This window comes from Equus asinus, chromosome 26 (genome assembly GCF_041296235.1).
Source record: "Equus asinus isolate D_3611 breed Donkey chromosome 26, EquAss-T2T_v2, whole genome shotgun sequence".
NCBI lineage: Eukaryota > Metazoa > Chordata > Mammalia > Perissodactyla > Equidae > Equus > Equus asinus.
Genome location: NC_091815.1, coordinates 40,539,811 through 40,563,454, shown reverse-complemented (window position 1 = coordinate 40,563,454; position 23,644 = coordinate 40,539,811). Strand labels below are relative to the sequence as shown.

Sequence of the window (23,644 nt, the reverse complement as noted above, 5' to 3'; positions counted from 1 at the left end):
TGGTGAAGCGCAAACTGGTGTCCTCTTCCCAGACCAGCAGTGACGAGTGTGGGAGGCCTTGGGGACCAGACCGCCCCAGAGCGCAGAGGCGGGGCCTGTGCCGACGTGGATCTGATGTTAGTCCCCCACTAGAAACCCACCAATGACCTCTTATCCCCCAGGGTGCCGAGTCACCACTGCTCAATGCGCCCCCATCTCCTACCACTCTCTTCTTCACTTTCTGGACTGCAGGTGCATTGGCCTTCTTGTGACTCCTTGAACATACCCATACCTACCACCTACCTCAGGGGCTTTGCACTTGCTGTTTCCTCAACCTGGAGGGAACAGCAAATTCCAGCCAAGGGCATGTCTTGCTCCCTCATCATTTCCAAGAGTGAAAATAAAATTACCTTTATTTTTTATTATTTTTTTCCAGTTTTGTTGAGAAATAACTGACATACATCACTGTACTGAAATTACCTTCAAAAAGCCTATTTCAATAAAAAGAAGCAGGGAGTCATATTAAATAAAAAATATTAAGGAGAGAATTATGGGCCATGAGGTTAACATGTTGAAAAAACTCATAGATGGAGGAAGTAGAGGCTGTGGGGAAACAGGGCTGGGTGTCTGCTGATTTATTTTATTTTTAATGTTACTTTTATTTTAAATCTAATTCCACTCATTTTTTCAATAAGTAATACACTCAAAAGGTTCAAAAAGGTATATAGTGAACAGACTCTCTCCCCTGTCCTGGCTCCCTTCCCAGGAGGCACCCAGTGATGCAGACAGCGCTCTCTGGTCACAGGCAGATAGCCCGTGAACACACAAGTAAATATGTGTGTCAGTTTTCCATTTTCTATACAAAATTTAGCATCCTAAACTCACTGTTTCATATCTTGTTTTTTATTTTCTACCGAAATATATTTTGGAGCTCAGGCCATATTGGAACATAAAGCATGGCCATGTTCCTTTTTAACAGCTGCACAATATTCCATTTATGGATTAAACCAGAAATATCATTATCATTATTCCCCATGGATGTCTGCCTAGGTTGTATCCAACCTTTGACAGGTAAAAATTATAAATAAAAGTAAATAACCTTCCTTTTTGGTGAGCAAGCGTGAAGGCAGCTGGCGTAATGACGCTCCTGGAGGGAGGAGAAGCAGCCTGGGCTTGCCGGCTCGGGGCCGACAGACACATCCCTGCTCCACGTGTTTCATGTGTTGAAGAATACCCGTCTGGGGTGATGTTAACAACTCCGAACACCCTGGCATCTGTGCCTCCCGTGTCGGGGAACGCCATCTACTCTCGCCGGTGGCCGAGCGTCCCACACTGACTCGGTGTGCTGGCCAAGCCCTCCTCTCTCAGCTGATGTCACCTGCTCAGGGCCGCTCAGGGCAAAGGGTTAACCTCGCCCAAAGAAAGGTTTGTCCCTTTGTCCCTGGCTCCTGGGGGTAACCTCTAAGCCCTTGGAACGTCCTTCCTGATAAGACTGTCTTCGTTTCCCACCAGGAAAGAGAACAAGGCTGGCAACTGACAAATGACCGTCATGGATTCAAGACTCAGCCTGATTTCAGTGATGTGAAAACGTGGGGAGAAGAAGTGCATCTTAGAATAAACAAAAGAAGGCAAAGTAAAGTGTGCTGAGTGTTATAGTAAGGGGGGGAAGGGTTGTTAGGGGGGCACAGAAGAGGGGAGCCATGCAGTGTGTGTCAGGGGGGCTCTCCCAAGGTAGTGACATCCAAGATGGGACTTGAGGGTGGAGCACAAGAGTTAGGTTGGAGAAGCGGGGTGTGGTGGAGTCAGAGGGATGGGTCGGAAGGAGGTCCAAATGCAGTGATTCTAGGGGGAGCTGGCGGGTGCAGGGAGACTGGCTTCTTCAGGGACCTGAACGAGGCCCATGGAGCTGGAGCAGGGAGGTTTCTGGGGCCAGAACATCCAGGTGCTTGTAGACCACGGTAAGAGGGCTGTGTGTGACTGAGCATGGTCTGGAGCTGAAAGATTTTTTCTTTTAGTTGTGTGTGTGTGGGAGCAAACGAAAGAGGGACGTGGATGTACTTTCTTTTCTACCTGCTTCCCCTGACTGCTAGGAGGGGAGCTGAGGACAGGAGAGCAGCAGTGGAGGAAGAGAGACCCAGTGAGAGGCCACTGCACTGGTCCAGGCGGAGGCAAGGGCAGTTTGGATGAGGGGTGGAGATGAAAAAGTCTAAACAGGAATGGAAAACGTGGGCCGGATGAGAGAGACATCTTGACCAGGGAGGAGAGAAGACGAACGATTTTTCAAACAAGCATCGGCAGTGGAGGAGACCCCTGCTGGTCTTCCGTAGAACTTTCTGCCAAATGAAATAGCCCAGCTGGTTTCCAAGGAATGTTTTCCTTGCTGTCTATCTAAGGAGCGGAACGGTCATCCTCAGGCTGAGAGCAGCAGTCAGTATGCTAGAGTCGCCGGAGCCAAACCATAAAATCATTTGAAAGCCAGTCATTGTTCTCTAGAGTGTATCCCCAGATTCCGTTTTCACCAGCTTTTCACTAATTTCCTTGTGATGTTATGGCTCTGTGTTCTGGGTGCTTGATGCAGTAAGTGCCCAATAAATCCCAGCTATTCCTGCGGCTCTCGAGGCTGCTTATTTTATTACTGTTGCTCCGCCAGTTTGGAGCACAGAGTGTGTAATCCATCTTGCCCTGGCGAGCCGCACATCATGTTGTTGCATTGTGTGTGTGTCAATCTGTTTCTCCCATCAGCCTGTGAGTATCTCAGGGCGGGGAGCACGTCCTGTGTTTTTCCTGCACGCTCAACATAATCCCCGCACACAGTGGGTGATCACACTTGGAGAGCCGCTCATACCATATCTACTGGATAACTCCCCAAAATGCACAGTTTCAGTCGTGTATCTTATCACTTCGATCTAGATAAAAATGCTTGCACAGGCTGCTCTTTTTTCCTGCTTTTTTGCAATAGACGATAGCAGGTGGTGACTGAATGGCAGGCTTTGTGTGAGTTCAGAAGTCGACTCTGCGGAAGAATCTTTCTCTTTAGGAGATAGACACTGAAATATTTATGGATGAAGTGGTATCATGTCTGGGGTTTGCTTTAAAAATGATGCCGGTGGTGTGATGGGAGTGTGTGGACAACGTGCTGGAGGCATGAGCTGAGCATGGTGGAAATGCTGAGTTTTCGAGGTTTCATTATGCTATTTTGTCTGCTTTTGTACATTTTCACACTTTTCAACCACACTGTCCCCAGCCAACACTCCTTTCACCTAAAGTCAAAGTAACCTTTCTAAACTGCATGTCTGGCCACGTCATTCTTCTATTTCAAATCCCACTGCCCTCTGGGAAAAAGTCAGAAAGAGGCAATCTTTAATGTCAAAGATTAATCTTTAATCTTAATCTCGCTTAAAATTCCCAGCACACCTGGGGCTGCAGATACTTATCAGTTTCACGGGGAAAAAATGAAATCTTGATGAAACCCATGATTACATCTTTGGCCCCCTTGGTTGCAGGCTTCCCTTCGTGGGGAGCACAGTGTTCAGATATTTTCTCTCCTGTGATCATCTTATTGCAAAGCCCCCCTCTTTGGAACTGTGAGTGATAAACATAACATCTCAGAAACCATCGGCCATATATTCCCAGGAAACAGCTGAAGGGAATCTCGGAGCAGAAATTCCCAAACCAACAGTTCTTTGTCGTGTATGTAATTTGAGTTTTGTGTTCTGTTTCTCCGGGTGTGTTCAGCGTTGTCCACATCATGGTTCTCTGAGGACTCAGAAAACAAACGTGTTCTCCATCTTTTCAAGCCAAATGCTACAGTACAAACCTTCCAGCTCACTCCTCCCAGGGGTGGACATATCTGAACCATTTGTCATAGGCTCGGCCTCACTCGCAGCTAATCCCCCAACAGCTGTGCTGGCCCCAGCAGGTCGAGCTGCTTCTGAGCAGCACGTGATCCCACGGGAGGCTGCAGAGGGCGGGCTGACCACCGGCAGCTGCTGGCAAACGGCTGGTGAAGAGCCGCTGGTTGTCCCGTGAGCTATGTGGTATTTGTCACAGATGGAAGCAGCGGCCTGATGGCCCCAGCTTATAAGTCCTAGAGGTGCTCCCCTGGAAGGGCAGGAAGGTTGAGACATCGTGATCGCCCTCCAATTTGCCCTGTAGCACGTTATTCTCCCATCATGAGGGTTTTACAACACACATCCAGGTTTTCCTAAAATCGGGGACATGGTTCAGTGCCTTTCTCTGTACAGAGAACCCTAGGACTCCACATGAAGCCTTTAGAGGTCCTTTCTGGAGGCAGGAAAGGCGGAGCAGAAGGCCAGAACAGGTTTAACAAGTGTCTCTACACGCTTGTCCAAACCCACAGAATGCACGACACCAGGAACCAACCGAACGCAGCCTGCTGACTCTGGGTGGTGATGACGTGTCGCTGTGGTTCATCCACTGGGACAAGTTCAGTGCTCCTGGAGGACGTGGGTAAGGGGGGTTTGTGTGGATGGGGGAAGCGGGTATGTGGGAAATCTCTGTACCTTCCTCTCAATCTTACTGTGAACCTAAAACTGCTCTAAAAAATATAGTTTTTATTCAAATAAAAAAGAACAGTGAAAACAAAACAACGTGAATAGATGTGTCTAAACCAGTGGTTCTCAGCCAGTGGTGACTTTGCCCACTAGGGGACATCTGGCCGTGTCTGGAGTCATATTTGGTTGTCACAGCCTTCGGGGGGCACACTACTGGCATCTGGTCCTCAGAGGCCAGGGCTGCTGCTGAACGTGCTCCGGTGTGCAAGGCCGCCCAGCCCCAGGGGCCGAGGGCCTAGGCTAAGGGTCTGAGCACAGCCTCGGGCCAGGCGCTCTCCTACCGAGGATCTGAGCACGACTCTTCTTTGTTTAGAAAGTAATTAGCCATGAGGGTGTCGAAAGCATGCCAGCTCCTACTAGAAACTTCCTCTGGAATGAAACGGAAAGAATTGATAAGAGAATAACCTTTTTATGGTGAAAAAGTCAATTGTCTTTGAAGCTGAGCCATCTGCAATGACAGCAGTGCAATCGTCCGATGTTCTGGGGAACTCTGCGCAGAGGGCAGGAAAGAGGTGGGACGGCGGTCGGAGTCGGTTGCAATAACTGGAGCCAAAGGCGACGGCCTGGGCACAGGGAGAGTGGGCGGTGTGTGGAGATTTCTAGACCGGGGAGACGAAGGTGAATTAGGGGACTCTCGGATGGTTGGGACGTGGGCTCTGGGGAAAAGAGAAGAAAGAAAAATTAATCCTCAAATTTAGCTGGAGCAGCTTGGTAAGCGGTGGTGACATTTCACGAGATGGACGAGACTGCAGCGCAGGCAGGATGGTGAGGAGGCTGTCGTGGTGGTTCGAGCCAGATCCGACGAGAGGAGTGTTGCTTGCAGTGGGGATAGAGAAAGGACCAGAGAGCCACCGAGACAGCAAGAGACAGTGCAAGAGTCACTAGGGGAGGCGAGTGGGTGTTCGCCTCGGGTGCAACATTCCTGGGAGAGCCAAAAACCTCAACAATCAAGATGTTATTTTAATGCTATATATATATATATTTTTTTTTTTTGAGGAAGATTAGCCCTGAGCTAACATTTGCTGCCAAACCTCCTCTTTTTGCTGAGGAAGACTGGCCCTGAGCTAACATCCATGCCCATCTTCCTCCACTTTTTGTGTGGGACGCCTGCCACAGCATGGCTTGACAAGCAGTGCCATGTCCGCACCCGGGATCCAAACCAGCGAACCCTGGGCCAGTGGAACATGCGAACCTAACCCCTGCGCCACCAGGACAGCTCTTAATGCAATTTTTTAAAAATAAAAAATAATGTGAAAAATCCATGATGTGCACAACACCAGAATTTTTACTCGGGACAGGATCCTACCAGCATTTTGCCACGACTACCCTCCCTCACCTCACCCCAATCCCGACCCTGAGAGATCCTGTCTTCAATTAAAATGTTGAGGTTTGGCTCATTGTCAATTTTTTGGCATTAGTTTTGAAATTTTAAGGGAAGGTGGCATTAAAATATTATTTCTCTCGATTACTGAGATATTTGCCCCCGACCTCCACCTGCTACTTAAATTTTGTACCCGAGCTGAGAGCCCGACTCACATCCCCTGGCTCGGCCCTGGTGAATGGGCACAGATGGGCAGAGACGTCAAAACTTCCACACAGGGCCAGTGGCCACAATGGACCCTCCCTCTGCTCCCCAGAGGTGCACGGGCTCCCGTTGAGCTGAGGGCCAGGCCGGATGCCATGTAACCAAGGCCGGGAATGGCTCTCCGGGACCCGGCACGATGCACACAGCACACTGCAGAAAACGCTTTCCAGAACACAAAAATGTAACACTAACCATCTGTTTGGCAAACTGTGATTACTACATTCTGCTTCTAACCACAGTGGGAGAGCTGGTCCTTTCGCAACATCATTTTCAGAGGAAGCAGCATTCTGCCCTGTGGCCCCTGCGCGGTGTCTGGAAGCCAGGTGGTGTCAATTAAACGCTTACTGAACACATCCCACTAATAAAGGTATTAGAATGAGAAGTGTTTCTGTGTGGGAGTCTCGCTGTGTGTGTACATGTGTATTTGTGTGTATTTGTGTGTGCCTTCACAGGCGGGTTTGTAGACACGTGAGTGAAGTCGGCGGATGCCCTGGCGTCTGGGAACACCGACGGCGTGCGCAGAAGCAGCTCAGGCCCTGTGCCGAGAACTTTAGAAACGGATCAAGTCATTTCGCTTCAAGAGCCTCGTGGGGAAGGCTCTGTTCTTATCCCCGCTTAACAATTGAATAGCTTGAGATCAGAGGGTTCTGCCACCAGCCAGAAGCAGCAGAGCTCGGCCGTGGACCAGATCTGCAGGACACCAAGCCGGTCCCCACAACTAACTTGCTTTGCTCAATGGCCCCGAAACGCGTATTCTACCTCAAGAGCTGCAGCCCCCCTCGTGAGGGTCTCGGGCAAGAGGGCTGTGGTCCCAGATCCACTGGACCGTGCATCTCCATTTGGGTGCATCCTGTGCCAGCATTCAGTAAGTATTTGTGGGATGACCAGTGGAAGGTGTAGTCGTTTTCTGTTGCTGTGTGACAAATAACCGCAATTCAACAGCTTAAAACAGCACAAAATGTGTTATCTCAGAGTTTCCCCAGTCAGCAAGTCAGGTATGGGTTAGCTGGGTCTTCTGCTTACGGTCTCACTAGGCTGAAATCAAGGTGTAATTCAGGACTGTGGTTTTCTCTAAGCTCAAGGCTCCCTTCCAAGCGCGCGTGCACGGCACACACACACACACACACACACACACACACACACACAGAGCAAGACGGGTTGTGGGCAGAATCCATTTCTTGGAGCTGTGTGACTGAGAGCCCTGTTCTCTCCCTGGCTGTCAGCAGGGGATTGCTGTCAGCTCCCAGATGCTGCCCCCAGTTCCGTGCCACATGCCTCCCTCAGGCGATTCACAATACGGCAGTTGCTGCTTCTTCTCCCAGGCCGGCAGGAGTGTGCCTTTCTGATGCCCTCTGCTTTTCCTTTAAAAGCTCACCCGTTTGGGTCAGGCCCACCCAGGGTAATCTCCTTTCTGTGGTAGAACATAACATAATCACAGGAGTGAGATCTCATCATACTCACAAGTCCCACCTACACCCATGGGGATTCACAGGGATACACAGAAAGTGGGAATCTTGGGGACCACCACAGAGTCCACAGAAGAGTTGAGAGTGATTTGTGGGCCATGCTGTTTATTCTGTAGGGAGCAGAGATCTGCCAGGAGCATTTACATAAAGGATGTTCGTAATCAGATCAATCACTGTTGTTGCTGTTGACGCTAACATTTTGGAAAATCACCTGTGGAGGTTAGACTGGAATGGGGGAGTATGGTGGCTGTGAGAGCCCAAAGCAAGCTGCTGGGAGTTACCTCATAGCAGGGGAGATGGATGTTGAGGTGGTTCATTTTATTTGTCAACATGGCTGGCCCACAGTGTCCAGATATCTGGTCAAATGTTATTCTACATGTTTCTTTGGGGGTGTTTTGGGGATGAGATTAAAATCAAAATTGGTGGACTTTGAAGAAAGCATATTGCCCTCCCTAGTGTGGGTGGGCCTCATCCAATCAGTTGAAGGTCTGAGTAGAACAAAGCTGGACCTTCCCCAAGAAAGAGGGAATTCTACCAGCAGATGGTCTGTGGATCTGAACTGCAACATCAGCTCTAACCTGAGTCTTCAGCCCGTTGGCCCACCCTGCAGATTTTGGACCTGCCAACCTCTATTGTCATGTGAGCCAAGTCCTCAAAATAAATCTGTCTTTCTCTGTGTGTCTGTACATATATATATATATATATATATATATACACACACACATATCCTATTGGTTCTGTTTCTCTGGTGAACCCTAACTAATACAGATGGATGTGTATCCGAAAAAATTACAGCCCATGGTAAGTGTTAACAGAGGAAAGGTGCCCAGGGCTGTGAGAACTCGTAGCAGGATGGTCTGTCTTAGAGAAATCAAGGAGGACTTCCCTGTGGAAGTGATGTTGGAGCTGTGTCTCAAGGCTGCCCAGGTGTTACTAGGTGTGGGTGTGGGAAAGAGCATTCCAGGCAGAGGAACAGCGTGTGCAAATGCACCACAGCAGGAGGGAATATGGAGACTTTACTGAACTGATTACATTCCAGAGGGTCTGGAGTGTGGAGTGGAAAGTGATGAGGCTGGACACAATGAGAGAGGCTGAGGCCTGCAAAGCCTCACCATTTCTGGCTGTTTCTCTTTATCCTAAAAGCAATGGGGAGCCTTTGAATTGCTTTAAGTGAGATGGGAGGTGACAGCAGCAGATGTGTCTTCCAAGACACCATTCTGGCTGCTGTGTGGAGATAGACTGGAGGGGCCAAGGACAGATGAAGGAAGATGTTATTGAGCATATCCGTAATCTCTTGCTGCATAACAAGCTGCCCCCAACTTTGTGGCATATGAAAACAACAACTCATTTTTTCTCATAATTCCACAGGTCCGCTAGTGGTTCTGTGCCTGGGTTTTGCATGGACCTGCTTGTGTGGCCTCATTTGGCTAGAGGATCCATTGGGGTGGGAGGTCCAAGATGTCTTCCCTTCCCTGTGTAGCGCCTGTGCTGGCTTTCAGTTGGGAGCTTCATTCCCATCCTCCTCTAGGCTAGACCAAGCTTCCTCACAGCACGGCAGGTTGAGGGTTCCAAAGGAGTGGAAAGAAAGCTGCGAGGTCTCTTGAGGCCTAGCTGAAGTCACACGGTGTCCCTTCTGTGCATTCGAATGGCCAAAACAGGTCACAAAGCCTGTATTTGAGAAACTTCTTGAGCAGCCAGGAATTTGTAGCCATCCGTAATCTACAACATCCAGCCAATAATGTGTGAGCATGCCGGGCACTGTTCAGGCTGTTCTGCATTAGCAGCAAAGCAAAGGGGCAGTCTTCACACCTTCTCCTATCTTACAATCTAGCGAGAGGAGAGAGAAAGCAAACATGAACAAACACATGCTACGTCACGCCCTGATTAGGGCCAGGAAGAAAAACAGGACACGGTGACGCAATAGAGGGGCTGGTGAGGAGGGATCTGAACAGAGTCCTGAAGGAAGCGAGGGAGCTAGAAATGAGGGTGTCTGAGTGAAAGGGCTCCAGGCTGAGGCATGGCAAAGCCAAACCCCCCAGAAGGAGCATGCCCAGAAGTTCATGGACATAAGGGGAGGAAGGGTCAGAGGTGAAAGGAGAGAGGCGTCAGGGATTCAGCTTGCTTAAAGTTGCATAGGCCATTGGGAGGACTTAGCTTTGTATTCTGATACCTGTGTGGGCTTGGAAGAGCAATGTTGGAGGTTCTGGAGACAGGCTGGTGTATCAGTCACCTATTGCTGCGTAACAAAACACCTCAAAATGTAGTGGCTCCAAACAACATGAAATTTATCATCTCACTTTCTGTGGGTCAGGAGTGGAAGTGGCTCAGCTGGATGGTCATGGCTCAGGGTCTCTCTTAAGATTTCAGCCAACATGTTGACTGGGGCTGTGGTCATTTGAAAGCTTGACTGGGGCTGGAGGATCCACTTCCAAGATGGCACGTGGAGGTGGCTGGTGAGTCACTGCTGGCTGAAGGCAGGAGGCCTCAGCTGCTCCCCATGTGGCCTCTCCAACATGGCAGCTGGACTCCCCCCGAGAAGGTGGCCCAAGAGAGTAAGGTGGAAGCCACAACCAAGGCTCTGAAGTCACACAGTGTCATTTCTGCCATATCCTCTTGGCTGCACAGCCTCATCAGCGAGGGAGGGACTACGAGGACACGGATACCAGTTGGCCAGAGTTGTAGGGGACCATCTTGGGGGCTGCCTCTTGCACCCCGTCTCATTGCTGGGGGCTGCAGGAACCTTCTCCCACTAACTAGATATTGGACACGGACTTTCTCCTGGAACCAGAGAAGGAGAAGAAGTTGAACAGAAACAGCATGTGTGTTCTCAGGAGAAGCAATTTGTGTGACTTTAACCTGTTGGTTGACAATTTCTTAAAAACAGTCCGTTCCCAGACTTCATTTCTGCTATTTTCATTATTTCACTCCACAAGTGTGTGCTGTTTGTCTCTTCTGCTGGGCAGTATGGTGAGAGGGAACACGGTGCGTCTGCAGAAGAGAAAATGCTCAGTAGTTCAGAGAGAGGAGTGGGGAGACAGGGCTGAGGCCAGGCCAGGCAGAAACCTGGTCCAGCACAGATGGGCTACCTGACCTCGTGGAGCTTCAATTCTCCTAGAAAAAAAAGACAATTAATAAGTAAATTAACAAACCAAAACCTTGGTTTCAGAGAGGAATCTGTTCTAGGGAGAATTTCAAATAAGGGAGTGTGATCTTTTCGTTAGGATGATCTGGAAATGGCCCTCTGTGGCAGTGATATTGGAGCCGAGACCTGAATGATGAGAAGGGAATGTCCAGGGGGAGGACTTTCCTGGCTGCAGGAACAGCAGGTGCAAAGGCCCTGAGGTGGATATCAGCCAGGCCACTGGAGATCCTTGAATAATCAGACTTCAGGACATTGTTTGGAGCTGTTTCTCAGAACATGGAATGACTGTATGTATGTTCTTAAACTTCAGTCCAAAGGGGTAAGGGCATCTCTGCTGTCCTCTCTACCCATATGATGGGCTGAGTTCCTGTTTCCTGGCTCTTCTAGTTTTCACCTGTGCATTCTCAGTCAAGTCACTTAACCTCTCTGTGCTTTGGTTTACTTACTTGTAAAATCAGCAATGAGATAGGAACTAAAACACCTCTGGATAAAGACAAACGACCCAATCAGAAACCAGGCAAAAGACCTGAACAACCTAAGTGTCTGTAGACAGATGAATGAAGAAAGAAATTGTGGGATATTGATACAATGGAACATTATTCAGCCTTAAAAAAGAAAGTGATCCTTCTGTTTGAGGCAACACGGATGAACCTGGAGGAGATCATGCTAAGTGAAATATGCCAGACACAGAAAGAAAAATAAACGGCCAATCTCACATGCATGTGGAATCTAAAAGAGTCAAATACATAGAAGCAGAGAGTGGATGCTGTTACCAAGGGCGGGAAGTTGGGGAGCGGGAGGTGTGGGTCAAAGGGCACAGAGCTGCAGTTACGTGGGATGAACAAGCCTTGAGGTCTAATGTACAGTATGACAATAGTTAATAACGCTGTGGCGAACACTGGAAATTTGCTAGGAGAGTAGATTTCAGGTGCTCTCATCACATGCAAAAAATGGCAATTATGTTAATTAGCTAGACTGTAGGAATCCATTCACTATGTATATCACCTCACATCATCCTGCTGTACATACAATTTTTATTAAAAGATTAAAATTTCCACATTAAAAAAAGATTTGAACAGATACTTCCATGGAGGATCTAAGTGTGTCGACAGAAATAAAGAGTGTAGATAACGCTAGTGAAGGGGTTTATTCAGTAATCAGCGTGAGGAGTTTGAACCCCAGAGAGTCCAGCAGAGTGCTCTGATGGAACCGCTCCGAGGGGTTGAGTTTAGGTGCAGCGTGTATCTTTTTCACAAAGTAGTGTACGTGCAGGGAAGAGGAAAAGAAAAAAGCTTACAACTAGATTTTTAAAAAGGGATAGAGTACATCTGGGTTTTTCTTTAGCTTATACATTGAATGATACATAAACAAGAATTCCTTGGTTATACATCAGACAAGTTCAGAGATGCTGACGCTGTCTGTGTGGAGGGAGGCAAGGACGAGAGTCGTTATTTATTACCTTAATCTCCAAGAAATGCAGCTGGGAAATGTGAGAGCGAGATACCCATTATCTCTTCCTGTTGCTGATTCATCCTGCTGGCGTCTTCAGTCATGAGATGAGGGGTCACAAGGTCATTTGACACAGGCTGAAGACACCTGGCTGCTTCACAGCACAGCATGGATTTTATTGTACTGACTTAAAGCCTGTGTGGCTTGCTGGTTAGATTCGAGACGGGTCCCAAAAATCTGTCCACATAAGGAGACACTTGAAAAGGTGTCCCACATCACTATCCCTGAGTGCATGCAACTGAAATGCACTGTGGGACACCACAAAACAACCCCGACAGCAGCGCAGTGACGATGACTGACTACACCACGGGCTGCGGGGAACTTGGAGCCACTGGGACTGTCGCCCACTGCCGGTGGAATGCGGAATGGTACGTCCACTAAGAAAAGTTTCTCAATTTCTTTTATAATCAAACACGCACTTGCCACTCTACCCAGCTTTCCCACATGTGACCTATAAAGAAGGACTTATGTTGAGAAAAACATGAAGGCAAAGGTTTATAGCAGCTACATTCACAGTTGCTGAAAGCTGGATGGGACCACGGAGAGCTTCCGTGATGGAGGCACACCCTGCCGGTGGGCCCCGCCGTGGGACCCAGCTGGGCAATGACGGGGTGGGATTCCGTCTTTGACTCCATTTGAACAAGTTTAATTTCAGTTCTGAAATGACACTTGATTCAGTTATGGGAACACTTCAAGGTGTGTTTGGACAACTTGGCTGCACAAAACCTCTGTTGCAACCGTAAATCTTAGGGAATCTTAACTGACATCAGGTACATCTGGTCAAATGCAGCTTTCAAGCAGAGATGTGCCGCAGCAGAGAAGCACACACTAGACTTCAAAACTCAGAACAAAGCAGAGGAAGGAAGAGATATTAATCATCATTGTGATGTGGCTTATATTTTGAAATGGTAGTATTTGGATTTCTTGGGTTAAATAAAAATGTTAGAAAAAATTTAAAAAGAAAGAAAATAGTGAAGGGGCTGGCGTGGAAGCAGAGTGATCCACCAGGAGGGTGCTGTGTTCATCAGAGGGAGAGACTGTGGCCGGCCATGGAGAGAAATGGACTTGGGGTGCTCTGGAGGTGGAGCAGCAGGGTATGGTGATGGACAGGATGAAGAGAGGGGTGGAGAGGAAGAAGTCAGGGGTGATGAGGTCCTTGCAGCGTCAGGGGCCTCTTTATAACTCTGGGAAGGTGCTGAAGAGATAGAGCGAGCCTGCGTTTGTCCAGCCCTCAGGCAGGGACAGACTTAGAGTGAAAGGATTGAGGAAGGGGAGGATAGAGCTCAGTTCCGTGAATTAAAGATGGAAAGATCTACTTTCAGGGAACACACTGGAGCAGATGGAGAACAACAGGTAACAAGGATGAAATTTAAAAAAAGGTAATTCAGCTAATAATAAATAGTGGAAAAAATCATACATATATTCAGATAGACAGACAGACAGTGGGCTCACAGAGATTCCTGTTACAGTGTGGGAGGAAGTGCCAGTTTCTAACCAGGAGATTTTCTCCGTTGGACAGAGGCAGCCCCAGGGAAGTGCCCCTTTACCCAGCCCCCCAACACACTCCACACACGTGATTCTCTTCTATGTCCTACCCGTCACCATTGACACCCCAGAAACAGGCCACATGCTTTACAAACATCATCCAATTCTTGCAACAAGCCAACGAACTAGAAGAGGTTATCTCCCGATTTGAGACGCTGCCATCAAGGACGCCAGATGCGCTGCCGGCGCTGACCCTGCACTTCATGATTTGCTTTGTAAACACATCTGCAGCTATCCTGCAGCCCAGGTCCAGTTGTGAACCTCTTCACTGGAGAGCCTGCAACACTCCCATCCCTGGGGCTTTCTCAGCCCTTCCCTCCCCTGCTAATTGTGGTTTCCATGCCAACTGATGAGCCCCCTGCCACACACACACACACACACAGAGTTACTGAGGCTTAAAGAAACTGTTGCAATTACTGTATCTGCATATATTGACTGGTTTGCTACTTATTTCGACAATAGCTCTCATAGTTACATCGTATATGTTGGTCTGTTACCTACAGGTTTCCATATTAATAAATATACATCTAGAACATCCCTAGATTTAAAACCTCACCCTCTAGCGAACCTTTTCTCCATTCATGGGTGTTTGGACTTGTTTGCATGTCCTATGGCTGCTGCAACAAATGACCACAAACTCAATGGCTTAAAACAACACAAATTTATTATCTTACAGTCCTAGAAGTCAGTAGTCCAAAACCAATCTCACTTGACTAAAACCCAGGTGTCGCCAGGGCTGGTTCCTTGCAGAGGCTCCAGGGGAGAATCCACTCCTTTGCCTTTTCCAGCTTCCAGAGGTGCCGGCGTCCCTTGGCTGGTGGCCCCAGTCATTCCAACCTCTGCTTCCGTCATCACATCTCCTTCTCTGACTGTGGTGCTCTTGCCTCCCTCTGTCACTTATGAGACCCCTACGATTCCCTTGCGCCCCCCCCCCCCACCACCATCACCGGGAAATCCAGGATGATCTCCCCATCTCAAAACCCTTCCCTGTGTCGCATCTGCAGAGTCCGTTGTACCGTGTAAGCTGCCACGTGCGCAGGTTTCAGGGACGAACATGTGGACATCTTTGGGGGTTGTTAGTCTGCCCACCGCAGAATTCTTTCTAAATTCTTTCTATTTTGCTTGTGACACACTGAAGTCTTTGCCCACATCTATGTGCACTGGTTATTTCCTGAGGAAAAAGTGCTGAGTCAAATTGCATGCAATTGTTTTCTTGTCGGGTGAAGTTGATCTATATTATGAAACCACCACCCCATGAGGCTGCCCGGGTGGACCCTCCATGGAAATACGTGAGCACTGAGTTTTCTCTGACTCTCCGTCTTTCGGTCTGCTGGGGCTGCTGTAATAGGACACTACAGACGGGGGGCTCAAACAAGAGAGATTTATTTCTCACTGTTCCAGAGGCTAGAAGTCCAAGATCAAAGTGCTGGCAGATTCGGTGTCTGGCGAGGACTCTCTTCTTGATTTGCAGATGGCCGTCCTCTTGCTGTGTCCTCATATGGTAGAGAGAGAAAAAGAGAGAGAGAGAAGCTCTCTCTTGTCTCTTCTTATAAGGGCACTAATCCCATCATGGGGACCCCACCCTCACAGCCTCATCTAAACCTAGTCGCCTCCCGAAGGCCCCACCTAGAAATACCATCGCGTTGGGGTTTAGAGCTTCAACATTTGAACTCCAGGGGGCCACAGACATTCCGTCCATAGCACCCCACAACGCACGATATTTCCATTCTTCTTACTATGCCCATTGCTCACTGGAGTTTCCAGTGTGTTTGCATTTCTCTCATGATTCTCTTGTTAATTGATTGTTTTCTCTTGAGATACTTTATTGATTTCTTAGAGTTCTCTATATACTAAGGCAATTCACAGTTTCCTACTTGAGTTACAATGGGTATTTTGAGGATGTTCACTACTTTAAGTTGCTCCTTGGTTTATTTTTCCCAAGAATTAAAACTTTGGTGTTTGTTGTTGCTGGTTGGTTGGTTATTTTAATAATCACAGCATGATGATTAAAGATGCCTTTAATTCATCTGGAGATAATCTTGGTGTAAGCTGAAAGACTGCACTCTAACAGAATTTTATGTGAGTAGCTAAAATTTTCTGGATAAGCTTGCTCATATCGTTTTTAATTTTTAGAAGAAGCGATACGTTTGCACCTTAACCAGAAATGAGCCGTGAAGGAGAAACAAATCTCCTCCCACACCTGCTCCCTTGCCCTTCAGCTCTCCCGCTCCCTTCTCACTCCTTCCCATCAACAATTCTCCTGCATGACCTTGAAGAACTATTCTTTGAGTGTGTGTTTATTTCAAACCACAATTCTTTTCTTCTTTTTTTTTTTTTTACAGTAAATAACAGTGTTTTCGTACACACTGCTGAGGACTCGGCTTCTGTCCTTCACCTTGGAGACCGGCCCCGCTCGCTGTGGCGCTTGTCTCCATGGCAACGCCCTGAGCCTGCCTCCATCCCCCTCAGCGGGGAGAGAGCTCGGGGAAGAAGCTCCATGGCACGCTCAGCAAGGGTGGACCCCCAAGTTGGCCTGACTGGGGTTACGGAGCCGAGGCACGGACTCGAGACTTCAATCAGTGGCCCAGGCCTGTGTTTCACGCATGTTAAATGGTTAAATTTAGGCAACAATTTTACAGAAGGGCCAAATCAGGATGTGTTGGGCCACTGCAGGCTCAGAAGTCACAGTTTTCTAGTGGCTGTACAAGTGTCTGAGGCATGACAGGCATCTCCTCTCACTGTTCAATGATTCACTCCTTCATCTCTTCACTCGTTATGCAAATGTCGGTTGCCATCTTCACATGGCTGTTCACTCTTGTGTATCCCAGGAAGGAAATCGTGAGTGACCTCTTATTCACGAGAGCCAAGGGGTGGAAGCAACCCAGGGTCCATCGATGGATGGATGGGTAAACACAGTGTGGTCCATCCACACAAGGGAATATTATTCAGCTTCAAAAGGCAGGAATTCTGACACATGCTACAGCATGGATGAACCTTGAGGACATTACGCTCAGTGAAATAAGCCAGTCACAAAAGGACCAATACTGTATGATTCCACTTACATGAGGTTCCTGGAGTAGTCAGATTCACAGAGAAAGAAAGCAGAAGGGCGGGTGCCAGGGGGTGGTCGAGGGGGTCGGGGAGTTACTATTTAGTGGGGACAAAGTTTCAGTTTTGCAAGATGCAAAGAGTTCTGGAGAGGGATGATGGTCACAGCTGCACATTATGAATGTACTTTATGCCACTGAACTTGTACACTTAAAATGGTTAAGAAGGTAAATTTTATGTTATGTATACTTTACCACAATTAAATTTTAAAAAAAAGAGAGAGAGAGAGAAAGAGGGGCTGGCCCAGTGGTGTAGTGGTTAAGTTCATACACTGCTTTGGCAACCCAGAGTTTGCAGGTTCGGATCCTGAGGGTGGACCTGGCACCACAGGTCTGGCCACGCTGTGATGGCATCTTGTAAAAACAGAGGAAGATTGGCAGCAGATGTTAGCTCAGGGCCAATCTTCCTCACAAAAAAAAAAAGAGAGAGAGAGAGAGAGAGAGAGAAACTTGAATCCCCACAAAAGGTGGAAAAGAAAAAGCTTCACTTACCATAAATGGGAGGGAAGGGGGAGATGTGGAGGAGTGAAGAAAAGAAAAAAAGAAAACAGATTGCCCAACTTTTAACTTTTACAACTTTACAGACAGAAATGAACAATGGCTTCCCCAGGTGGTGAAACTACAAGGAAATTATTATTATAAAGTCAAGATAGTGATTATCTCTGGGGGAGGGAATGGCAGAGGTTCCTGGGAGGCCGGTACTACTTTTTAAAAAAATATCTTGATTTTTTGAATAGCTAATACATTCACATAATAGTAAATTTGAATGATGTAAAAGAAGAATTATTGCAAAGTTTCCTTCCATCCTCCATCCCCGAACTACCAAGTTCCCTTCCTTTGAGGCAACCAGAGGTACCAGATTTGGGTGTATCTTTGTAGAGATTCTGGGTAAGCAGATCAAGTATGTTTTATATTTTTCTCCTTGTTAACAAAACTTAATGTTCTGTTTGTAAAGTTTTGTGTTTTACTTTTTTCCACACAGTGATGTATGTTAGTGATCAGTCTAGAGCAGTGCACAGAGATTTGCTTCCTCCTTTTTCGTGGCCATATAGTATTCCACTGCTTGAGGCACAACGATTTATTTAATCCATCACCTGTGGGTGGATATTTAGGGTGTCCAATCTCTTGTTGTTACAAACTCTGCTGATGTGAGTAAGCTTGTTGGTGAAAGTTTAGGTCTGGGCAGAGACATGTTACCCGAAGGCATCCAGGTCTCCTTGCACCTGGACAGCACAGGCACCCCTGGCTCTGTGCATTTGAGAACATCTGCCTGGGTCATCTCAGGAATCCCTGAATGTGTCTCGGTCACTCCTTTGTGCTTAGGTCAGTCTCTAGACTGTTCCTAACATTGTCTGAGGCTCCCTGTCTCCCTCTCAAGATACTATGATGAGCTCAGGGCCAAGACATTTTAGATCCAGAATGTGGCCTGTATCACCCTGGTTCTGAACTGTTTTTAAAAATAAATGAAAGTTTATTCAGTATATTGAGAAGAAAATATATATTTGATGAAGCGCACGTTTAAAACCTTGCTATTCCCATCAACCCGCGCCCTGTTCGGGAGTTGGTGCGTGTTTTCCTCCCCGTAATTGCTGCTCTACTGTGTCTTTCTCGTCTAAGAGGTTGACATTTAAGTGGTAAATGTCACGTCTCAAAACCCACCCGAAATGACATTTCTACAGAACTGCTAAGAGCCACTTTCACTTGCAAATTTGCAACCTGAGCTCATCCCTGCCCATTTGCATTAGTCACATAATTTGGAAAATGACTCACCCCTCCTGAGTCGTGATTCTTGGCAGGGCACAACCTCTAAAGACGCTCCAACAGGAGCCCCGTCCACCTTTTAAACTAGGCAAATAGTCACCTTTTTTTTTTTCTTTCAGATGTCACAGGATTGTCTTTTCTTACAACAAGGGATCACTCACAAACTTTTTAAAATTTCCATAACATTTTTCATGATGAGATATAAAGCACAGAAAAAAGGCGCACAGAGCTCATTTGTACAGGTTAACACAAGATGTTAACTATTTCCCAGGTTAATAAAATACTTTCTCCTTGGAACTTGGGTTGCCTTCAAACAACTTTAGATGTTACTTCTCCCTCCCCAGATGCCCCACGATGGGCATTTAAGTTGTTTCCAATCGTCTGCAACTGCAAACAATCCTGCAATGAGTTACTTTGTGTAAATGTATTTTCCCATTGTCAGAGCTGTTTCCTCAGGGTAGATTTCTAGAGGTGCTTGGGTGGAGAGGGGCAGGCACGTGGAGGTTTGCCCTGAGGGACTGTATACTCTGTGGATGAGAGTGAAACCAGCAGAGTTAGCCAGTGATGGTTAAGTAGCTAGGAACTAAAGTTTTTTTTCCTTTTTGCGATTACTGATTACAGTTTTTAGCTGTTTAACCCACTCGTTAACTGGCTGCTTAGGCAATGTGCTGTCTGGCTCCCACTAGGCTGCTATAGATAAAATCTCCCTGGAGCCTGGGTCACCATGGTAATGGGTATGTGATCGGTTTTCAGGAATTAGAACCCCTTGTCCGCTCCAGGCCAGTTGAGGCCAGTTGAGACCAGCAATTCATCAACTGGGCCGGCAGAGTTGTCCAATAGGCGACCTTTTGACATCAAGAGGCTAAAAGTTCTACCCTCAGATCATGCTAACGCCGCCAGTGTGAACATGTGTCCTATGAAGCGGCATGAGGTCTGACTACACTTGGGCAGATCATCAATTCCCTCACCTCTCGTCACCTCCAATCATCTCTCTCCACAATTCAGACCACCTTGCCCCCATCCCATAAATATCCCTGAGTCCCTCTTTTCGGGGAAGCGAATTTGAGGCTTATGCTCTCGCTTCCTCATGTGGCTGCCTTGTGAGTAAACTCTCTCTCTGCTGCAGTCTCATCGTCTTGGTGTTTGGCTTTCTGGGCATCGGGCACAAACGAACCTGGTGCGGTAACAAGAGCGCCCATTCCTCCCCCCCCCACCCCCCGCCCCAACCTCACCAACATGATGTGTTGTCCATATGTTTATACGTTTCAAGCTTTTTTCAATCTGATAGGTGAGAATGGGCATCTCAGTATCATTTTAATTTGCATTTCTTTTATTATGAGTGAGTTTGAATATTTTACATTTATTTTTATATTTTTTATTTATTTTTGTTTTAAAATTTTAATTTAATTTTACTTGTTTTTATATCATTTTTATAATTTTTCTGGTGAATTGTCTGTTCATGTCTTTTTCCCATCGTTCTTTGTCTTCTGTCCCAAAATCTTTAAGAATTCTTTGTACGTTAAGAATATCAACCCTGCAACTATTTTATCCTAGTGAACAACGTTATTTTAAAAGGTGATTTTATATCGTTATTTGAAAAGGAAAACCAGCTAGCAGGGCCCAAAAGTTCCAGTCACAGGGCTCTCTCAGCTGCATCCGGGCCCGTCTCCTTCCTGTTCCTGCTACTCTTCCTGTGGGGACAGCCTGAGTGCCCCATCCTCACAGCGGGGTGGAGCCCCACGGGGCAGAGGCGCTGGTCACCAGCCAGCTGGGGAACCTGAGATCCCCCAGCGGAACATGTAGTCCTTATTGTTAAGATAAGATGCTGAATAGTGTATTTACAGAAGAGCAAAGAAACGGTTGTGTGGACCTTTCCAGACCTCTGAAGAAACGAGATTTTAGTTGAGCAGCTTCTATTGGTGTAAAGCTGATAGTGTACCTTTTCAACACTTATTTATTCTTCTATACAAAAAAGAATATTTAGGGAAGCCCTAATATGTATCAGGCACTATTGGAGACACTGGGATTAAAGTTTTGTGCATTTCCTGTGACTTATTAATCATGAAACCACACACATCTACCTTCCAAGAACATGCCTTTTTTGTTTGGTTGGTTTTTAACTGAGGACCAACTTTATGCCAGTCACAAGATCAAAAGACATCTGACCTGGGGTCAGTCCCGTGGCTGAGTGGTTAAGTTCGCGCTCTCTGCTTCAGCGGCCCAGGGTTTCGAATTCGCGGTTCGGATCCTGGGTGCAGACATGGCACCGCTCATCAGGCCATGTTGAGGCAGCATCCCACATGCCACAACCAGAAGGACCTACAACTAGAATATACAACTATGTACTGGGGGGATTTGGGGAGAAAAAGAAGGAACAAAAAAAAGAGTGGCAACAGTTGTTAGCTCAGGTGCCAATCTTTAAAAAAAAAAAGATACCTGATCTAATTCAGATTAAATTCCAGTGTGTGTGTGTGTGTGTGTGTGTGTGTGTGTGTGTGTGATACTGACCCTGACATCAGTTTCCCCACATTAAACCCAGCATATATGGGGTTAAAACCAAAACACTCATTCCCTGCTTACTCTCTGGCTTCCTGCCTCCAGAATCCACTATCCTCCATGGAGACAGACACTGCCAAGGACAAGCACCTGGATTATTTCCTCACTGCAAAGAGATACGAGCTGGTGGGAAAGCTGCTGACCAGCAAGGTCACGGGCTCCCTCCTCTCTGCAAGTAGTGTGAAGGCCAAAGACAGGCTGGTGGGAAAGCTCCCACCAGCAAGGCCATATGCTCTCCCTCCCCTACCTGAGACCCCAAATAAAAACCCTTCCTTTTAGCTTTTTGGGGAGTTTGGGATTTCAGCGTTAGCTGCCCTCTCTCCTTGCTCAGTGCTGTGCAAAAATAAAATTCCTACTTTCTTCCACCACACCCGGTGTCAGAGATTGGCTTGCTGTGCAATGGGTGAGCAAACTCGCTTCAGGTTCAGTATCGTGTGTGTGTGAGAGACAGAGACAGAGTAAGTAACTATAAATGCAAAAATAAAAATGACACTTTCTAAAAATAGTGCCATGGAGGAAATAAAATAAGGTAATATGATGAGAAAGACCAGGGTGGAGGGAACCTTTTAGGTGGGGTGGGTTGGGAATGTTGAGGCAATGACGTTGGAGCTGAGACCTTTATGACAGTTATCAGTAATCTGTTGCTTTTTCATTGCTGAGTAGCATTCCATTGTGTGGATATGTCAAAATCTGTTCATCCCTTCTCTTGTTGATTGACATTTGTATTGTTTCCAGTTTGGGTTATTATGAATAAGGCTACAATAAATGTTTTTGTATCACTCTTTTTATGGACATAGGTTTCCATTTCTTTGAGGGAAATACACAGGAGTGAAATGACTGGGTCAAAGGTTGTGTGTATGATTGATGTTCTGGCAGATTGCCAGAACTTTTTCCAAAGCCCTTACACCATTTTACACTTTTATCTATGAGGTGTGAGAGTTTCCATTGCTCCACATCCTCTCACCATTTGGTGTTTTCAGTCTTTTTTACCCTAACCATTGTAGTTGATGCTGGCCCTGATATCTGTTCCCCTACAGTGAACCCAGCATATATGAGGTAAAAACCAAAAGCACCCATCCCCTTTCCCCGCTTCTCTAGTTATATTCATGTGTAAACACCAGTTTCTTTCACTTTTGTCTCCCACCCCACATACAACACAAGTAGAAGTTACAAATTGTTAAAAGCCTGGGTGGCCTCAGGCTGGGCTCACACTGAACTTTTGGCTAATTACAGGTTCTTGAAGTTTATTACAGGGAAACTGATGTCCAGAGAATATCAAGAAACTGAAGCTTCCCAGACCCCAACTCCTCAGCTTCCTGACACCAGAATCCACCACCCATCATGGAGGCAGACAACCAAGGATGTCCACCTGCGGATTCCCTTATCTGGCCATGCCCCTGCCTGTAAGCAGCCTCACAAGGCGAGATGCAGGCTGGTGGGAAGGTGTCAACCAGCTAGGTCACAGGCTCCCCTGCCCCTACAAGCAGCCATATTCCTCCCAAACTTTAAGAACACTTGCCTCACATCTTTGAGGAGACTAAATTGAGGGCTTACTCTCATCTCTTGACTGACATCACCTGAAATAAACCCCTTCCCTTGCCCTAAGCCTGGCGTTTCAGTTGCTATTTTGGCCCCTCTGGAATGATAGGTAAAAAGACCCTGTGTTTGTTGCCAGTTACATAGTGATTGTGAAACAATGTCTCATTTTGGGTTTAATTTGCATCTCATGTTGGTCAAAATTGCACATCTTTTGATGTGCTTATTGTCCATTCATCTATGTTCTTTTTTAAAGTGTCAATTCATGATTCTTGTCTGTTTTTTAATTGCATTGTCTATTATTGAGTGGTAGGTGTTTTTTTCATAGTCTGGTTATGAGATCTTTGCAGACGTGCGTATTACAAACAAGGCTTACATATTCGTTTCCTTAAGGGCGTAGTTTGGTGAATAGAGATGCATGCTTTGATATAGTCCAGTTTATTGGGGTTTTTTATGGTTAGCTTTTTTGTCTCCTATCTAAGAAATTTTTGCCTATTCTTCTTTGAAGATATCCTTCTAAGATTTCTTCAAGAAAGCTTTTATGTTTAGGTCTAATATCCATCTTGAATTAAGTTATATGTATGTTCCAGCACCATTTGTTGGAAAGGCTTTCCATCCCCTCTTGAATTGTCTTAGTGCCTTTGTCGAAAATCCATTGACCACATGTGCGTGGATGAGTTTCTGGACTGTGTTCCATTCTGCTCCATTAATCTTTGTGTTTCTCCATATGCTGACACCACACTGTTTTGATTACTGTAGCTTTATAGTAAGCCTAGAAAGTAAATAGTCTAAATTTTTTTTTGTTTATTTGTGAAGGAAGATTTGCCTTGGGCTAACATCTGTGCCAATCTTCCTCTATTTTGTATGCCGGCTGCTGCCACAGC

General features: G+C 46.7%; 1 long non-coding RNA gene across 1 annotated transcript; it reads left to right on the top strand.

The window, feature by feature from the left end:
- Positions 1-1,809: 1,809 nt before the first annotated feature.
- Positions 1,810-22,841, top strand: LOC123281344 (uncharacterized). Its single transcript, XR_011498571.1, has 4 exons — positions 1,810-1,937; positions 4,340-4,449; positions 6,591-7,003; positions 16,143-22,841. It is a non-coding gene; the product is annotated as an uncharacterized lncRNA (long non-coding RNA).
- Positions 22,842-23,644: the final 803 nt, after the last annotated feature.